At 58.0% G+C, this 6,000-nt stretch overlaps 2 non-coding genes across 2 annotated transcripts; both read right to left on the bottom strand.

The window, feature by feature from the left end:
• Window positions 1–1,466: 1,466 nt before the first annotated feature.
• Window positions 1,467–1,538, bottom strand: TRNAQ-CUG (transfer RNA glutamine (anticodon CUG)). The gene has a single exon. It is a non-coding gene; the product is annotated as a tRNA-Gln (tRNA).
• Window positions 1,539–5,526: 3,988 nt separating this feature from the next.
• On the bottom strand, window positions 5,527–5,598 carry TRNAM-CAU (transfer RNA methionine (anticodon CAU)). Its single transcript has one exon. It is a non-coding gene; the product is annotated as a tRNA-Met (tRNA).
• Window positions 5,599–6,000: the final 402 nt, after the last annotated feature.

Below are 6,000 nucleotides of genomic sequence, written 5' to 3'. Positions count from 1 at the left end.
AGAGATGTCTTGCTTCAGGCCCTGTCCCCCACGCCCCTGCGGCTCCTGTGGCCCAACCCCACTTGCAAGCAGCTGCAGTGAGCCCTGTGTCGCCCGCTGCGCTGACTCGACGGTGGCCATCCAGGCCTCGCCGGTGGTGGTGACCCTGCCGGGCCCCATCCTCACCTCTTTCCCTCAGAGCACAGCCGTGGGATCCTCTCTGTCAGCTGCTGTTGGGAGCTCCCTCAGCGCCGGGGGGGTCCCCATCTCTTCTGGAGGCTCCCTTGGTCTGGGGGGGTCTGGGCTCTGTCTGCCTCCCCCCCGCTGCGGTCTGAACTGCTGAACCTGCCGGATCATCCCCTGTGGAGCGGGAGGGAAGATGAGGACTCTGCAGCAGCAGGAGCTTAGCTCCGGCTTGCAGACGGCATGGGTGTCCTCATCCCACCCGGCAGGAGGGACCTGTGCCCGCTGCTCCTCGCTGCACGGCAGGCCTCGCCGTGCCTCCCCTGGCTCTGCTTTGCTCTGAGCTCCTCGAGAAAGGGCTCGTTCTCTTCTGCTTTGCTGAACCTCCTGCTGACGGGGGGAGGGTGCTGGAGTTAGGGGCTGCTCTCGGTGGGCTGGGATTGCCACCAGGTACAGCAGAATGGGGAAAGGCCAGTGCTTTGAGTGGAGATTGTCCTCCTAGGGTAATGGGCCGTTCTCTGTGCCTCCCTGTACCCTGTCGCCGTCTTTCTTGGTCTCTGTTCTGTGCCACTGCACTTGCTCCTTCTCATTAAAGACTTTGTGCAGCATAGCTGGAGACTCGTGCTGGTTTGTCCTCCTCCTTCTCCCTCGATTAGCCACCCACCCTGCAAGGAAGAAGGACAACCTGCCCTCTCCCACAGTAGCAACTATTTTGCCAAGCTTGGATCATGCAAGTTGTGGGTGGCACTCCCCGAGATGATACCAGAGCAACAAAAATAAGCCAGGCGGCGAGCGAGAGACAGAAAAGCCTGAGAGACATAGAGAAAGCAAGAGGCAATGGACAGGGCTGGAAGTACAATAATACCACACACAGTAAAACTATGAGGTTGCTGAAATGGGCTACTGATGCTCAGGGAGTTTTGAACATCTCCATCTTTGGAGGTGTCGAACATCGACGCAAACAGCACCATGAAAAAAGTCCTCTACTTGGTCCTGCTTTGAGCTGGGTTCGCACTGCATCATCTCCACCTCATCTGTTGTGTGATTCTCTGAGGCCCTGCTGGATGCCCTCATCCAGGAGCAGCCCTCAAGCACAATGACACCGAGAGTGGATGGGGGTGCGTTGTCAGCAAAGCAGCAGAGGTTTGGTGAGCACAGGGCAGGAGAAGGGGCACTGCTGTCGGTGGTAGGGCTGGGAGCACAGGAAAGGAGGGAGGATCAGGGGTCTTTAAAGAATTGATCCAAGAGGAAGGCTGTGAAGGTGAAAGCATGGTGAGGAAAGCCCGGAGGGAGCCAAAAGGCTAAGGTCCCACTGAGATTTGAACTCAGATCACTGGATTCAGAGTCCAGAGTGCTCACCATTACACCATGGGACCTCCTGGACATGAGCTTTCTTTCCCCTCTGGCCACCCCATCTGAGCCATGTGCTCCTGGCTCAGCCCAGCAGTCTCTCTGTCTCCCTCGCCCGCTCCAAGTACAGCGCTCTTCCTCTGCAACCAGCCAGTCTCTGCTCGCACAACCCTTCAGGGGAGATGCACAGCGCTCTCGGCAAGCCTGGCATGCCCTGTCTGACTACACCCGGACTGACTGCCTCGGAGCATCCTGATTTTGCATAAATACACCTGCCTATCAAGTTTCCACACAAACCTCTTCAACATTGCACCTCACTAAGTACATTCACGGCCAGACAGCGCTGCTTCCATGTTTGCACGTGCGGTCTCTGCTGATGCCTCCCTTCACCCCCGTGTCGGACAGCCTGTCAATCTGCCTCTGTGTGTTCTTGACTCTCCTCTTTCTCGCCTTGTAGCTCATACTAAGCAGCCAGGTATCCCTATTCTCCATTGCAGTCCTAGCAAAGCTCCTCACCTTGCCGAACGAGGCGACCGAGAGAGGGCAGGGGACGAGGTTGAACTGAGGGAAGAGATGGCAGGAGGACCCAAAGCAGCTTGTTTTGGGTTGCACAACATGGACTGTGTTCCTCTGCTCGCACAGTCCTGGATGGCCTCCAGTCTGGGTCTTTCTCTCCCGGACACGCTGTTCCCCCCCTACCCCAAAGAGGCCTGCCATCAGTGGGAATGATATTTTCTCCCCTGAGGCTGCTCCAGACTCAGGTACATATTACTGTGAGCCTGAGGCAACCACCTCCTGGTACCTCTGGACTGCCTGAAGCACTGGGCTGGCATCCGATACTGCTGAACCCAGGAGACAGGCCATGCCAAAGCCTAAGCTATCAAATGGCAGGTTACATTCAGAGAGGGCATGAGAAACAGCCAGTCACCGGAGAAGGGTTAAATCTGTACAGAGTCACTACTCTGAAAGCATGCCCCGGAGAAGCAGCATCACTGAGGGCTTTCCTCATCCACCCCTGGGACCTGCAGGACCGAGAAGGGTGGGAGGAGTATCCGGGAGGAGCAAGAGCAGGGCCTCTTGCAAAGAGGTGGAGGGACCCCTTTCCCATGCAGGTGCCGTGCCACTGCCGGAGGAGGGATGTCCCTTCTGGGGCTGAGACAGCCTTTCTCCAAGCAAGGGAAGGTGTTCCTGGGGCTCTGCTAGGCCCACTCAGCACTTGGGGAGAAAGGATTCTGGGCCAATGGGTTGTGTGGGCCCGTGCAGGCAGCTTTCTTGCTCAGGCCTTTGTGCCCTTGGTGTCCTTCCTGGCAGCTCTGCCTGCTGGGGCTTCCAGAGTCCCCACTCTGTTTGCTTCCCCAAGGTCATGTTGTCTGCTCCTACCACTGTAGACTCCGCTGCTGCTCCTCCCTGGGGTACGCTGCGCAAAGGACACATTGCGCCCCCCTTACAGGCTTCAGTGGGCAGCCCGAGATCTCCCAGAGCTCCGCAGCCCCTCGGAGCTGCAGCTCAGGCCAGGCTGGCTCACAGAGGATGCCAGGCCACTCCTGGCTCCTGCACTACTGAAAACTTTTGGGTACAGTGCAGACCTTGGAGAGCCAGAGAGCCACCTTCACACAGCAGAGGACCCCTCGCCTTCTCTTCTTCAGGCTGAACAAACCCAGCGCCTTCAGCATCTCCCTCAATCACAACATTATCCGGCATGGTCGGATTCCACCTTAGGCATGTCTCCTCTTCCTCCTCCAGTGTGCACAGGAAGATCTCTTCTGTGGCTCATGCTGCTTGAGGGCAGGCCTTCTGAGAAATGCTACCAGTGCTTGTGCAACCCGTGGTGGGATTGTGTGAGGATTGACTCTGACCCGTCAGCAGTGCTGAAGGGAAATGCCCCAGAGCTTGCCATGTCCCTCTTGGCCTCTTACTGCTGGGCCTTTACTCCCAGGTGCCCCTCTTCCCACGGGTGCTCTCCATGCTTGCTGGTGAGGAACTTCATGGAAGGAGCTTGACTACAGGGCACCTCAGGACGACACTAGTCCAAACGCCGGCTCAAAGCAGGGCTAGCTCCAAAGGTAGAGCAGGCTGCTCAGTGCCTGAGCCCCATTGAAACCTGAGCGTGATACCCAGGCAGGGAGAATCCCAAAGTTCTCTGAGCGCCTGCTCCGGTGCTTCAGCACTCCCTGCGAGTGTCTGAAGGATCCAGGGCAGTGCCCTGCAGCCTGCTGTTTCCAGGTGGGCAAAGCACTGTGGGGCCGGGTGAAAGAAAAGCTTGTCTGCGTGGGCCAGGAACCAAACCTGGGTCAACTGCCTGGAAGGCAGCTATGCTCACCACTCTACCACCAACGCACCTCAGGCCTTCATCCCTCCGGCTCCTCCTCTTCCGAGCCTGGGCGGCCTCCTCCTGCCAGGCCCCTGCGCACACACACGACCTCAAGGTGCTTGCCTGTGAGTGCTTTCTCTCTGGGTAACACGGCAGCTAGGGAATCCCGACATGCACTACTCACCGCCTAGGCGAGATCAGCACTGGCGACTGCCCACGCTTGCAGCACCACACGGGACAAACCGGGACTGAACTCCGTGCAGCGACACTGCACACACCGATCCTACAGACCAGGCTTCGGCAGACCTGCTGCTCTGCATGTGGGACGGAAGGTATCCTTGTCCAGCACTGATCTCCCGTCCTAAGCAGCCAGAGGGAAAGAAAACGGTCGGGCCTCTCTCTTGTTCATGCTGCTCGGAGTGCGCGGGCTGCTTCTGGGGGTGCTGCTAATGGAAACGCTCCCCGTCTGTGTTCGTAGCTGTGCCAGCTACTCATGGACCCCGCACTCGTGTGTGCGTTTCTGTGCATGTAGCTGTGGTGGTTTAAGCACCGAGCCAAACACCCACCCAGCTGCTCACTCCTTTCCCCACCTTCAGTGGGGTGCAGGGCACAGAAAACTGGATGAGAAAGTTCATGGGTCAAGACAAACGCAAGGACATGGCTCAGCAAAACCGTTGTGGACCAGGGAGTGACTGGATATAAAAGTGACGGACTTTGCACCGAGAAGAGTTTGGACGTAAAGAGATTTATCCTACAGCGGTATCCACTATGGAATGAAGACTGACACCCAGTGCAAGCCATAGTCCTGTGGATGGCCCATTGCCCGCAGAGCCAGACGTGGCCTCACAGTCAACATCCAAGCGAACCTGTGGCTACTGGCCCCTCAGTTACTCAGGTAGTAGGGAGCTCACCTGCAGATACCCGTGCTGTGTTCCTGCTGCCAACTCCCGAAGCACTGGGACAGGGAGGACTTCTGGAAGAGGCCGCCCTGGATTGTCTTTGAGGGGTCATTGCAATCGAAAGGTCATGGCCTGGCAAGGGAAGGAGCAAGGCATCCTGGAGCTCCATCACGGGTGCCCTCCATGCCACAAACTTCACCTTGGCTCAGTGTTGTGGAGGCAGTTGGAACCAGCCATATCTGGCACAGGGCTGCCTCTTATCTCTTCTATAGAGAGGCCACCCTGCAGCACCCCTGCCGCCCTCCACTACCAACATCTGGCCACATATAGCCAATACAGTGTCCATAGGCAATACCCGCTTGGCCCTGCTCAGCAGACAGAGCAGGACAAAGAAAGCCCCCGGGTGGCAGAGTCAATCGCATTGGTGTTTCCCAAAGTAGCAGCAGCCTTGTCCTCCTCCCCACCTGCGGATTGCTGGAGGTCCCTGCTTGCAGCTGGGAAGTTGGGATTGAGATGCCTGATGGGAAAGGAGAAAGACCCGTGTTGCCAGGACACCCACTGCCTCGTGGGGGGAGCTCTGCCTACTGCTCGACACCCACCCATCTGCCTTGGGAGGGTCACTTTGGGATTGCTGGCTCCTGAGGCCTCCTAAGATAGCAAAGGTGAAAGAAGGGGGCAGCGGCAGAGAGTAGGCTCTCAGGGTGTGGGAAAGGCATGGCCATGGGTACTCAGAGAGCTGGAGCCGTGCAGGCTAAAACTTGCTGGGAGAGGCAGCCACCACGAGGAATCAGGAAAAAACTCAATTAGCAGAGGATGGTTTCGATCCATCGACCTCTGGGTTATGGGCCCAGCACGCTTCCGCTGCGCCACTCTGCTCCTGGAGGGTGTCAGCTGGCACCTCCTGCAGCCCTGCCGGCTGCTCCCTGGCACTGCCAGCACTCATGCCTCCTTCCCTTCCTCTGTCCTTTTTCCCTTGCCCGAACTGGGAAAATGTCTCCCTGGAAACCTCACTGGTAGCGGGCCTGCTATGGGCAGCGCAAAGGCCTTGCTTTGCCCTTCTCCCCACATCTCCTGCCATAACCCTGCCTGGGCACTTTCTCTTTGACCACCCGAGACGGCTCTGCAGGTGCTGAAGGAAACCCCACAGTGAGGGGGCACCTTGTTGCTTTGCAGGGCGCAGAGGAGCTGCTCTCCAGCGAGCTCATGAGGGCTGCAACCCTGCCCAGAAACCCAGCTCCCAGGGTGCTGCGGGACTGGGTCCATTCTGAAAGTCTGTTC

This window comes from Leptosomus discolor, chromosome 11 (assembly GCF_034619465.1).
Source record: "Leptosomus discolor isolate bLepDis1 chromosome 11, bLepDis1.hap2, whole genome shotgun sequence".
Classification (NCBI taxonomy): domain Eukaryota; kingdom Metazoa; phylum Chordata; class Aves; order Leptosomiformes; family Leptosomidae; genus Leptosomus; species Leptosomus discolor.
Note: the sequence above shows the minus strand (reverse complement) of the source record. Positions and strands in the feature narration are given on the sequence as shown.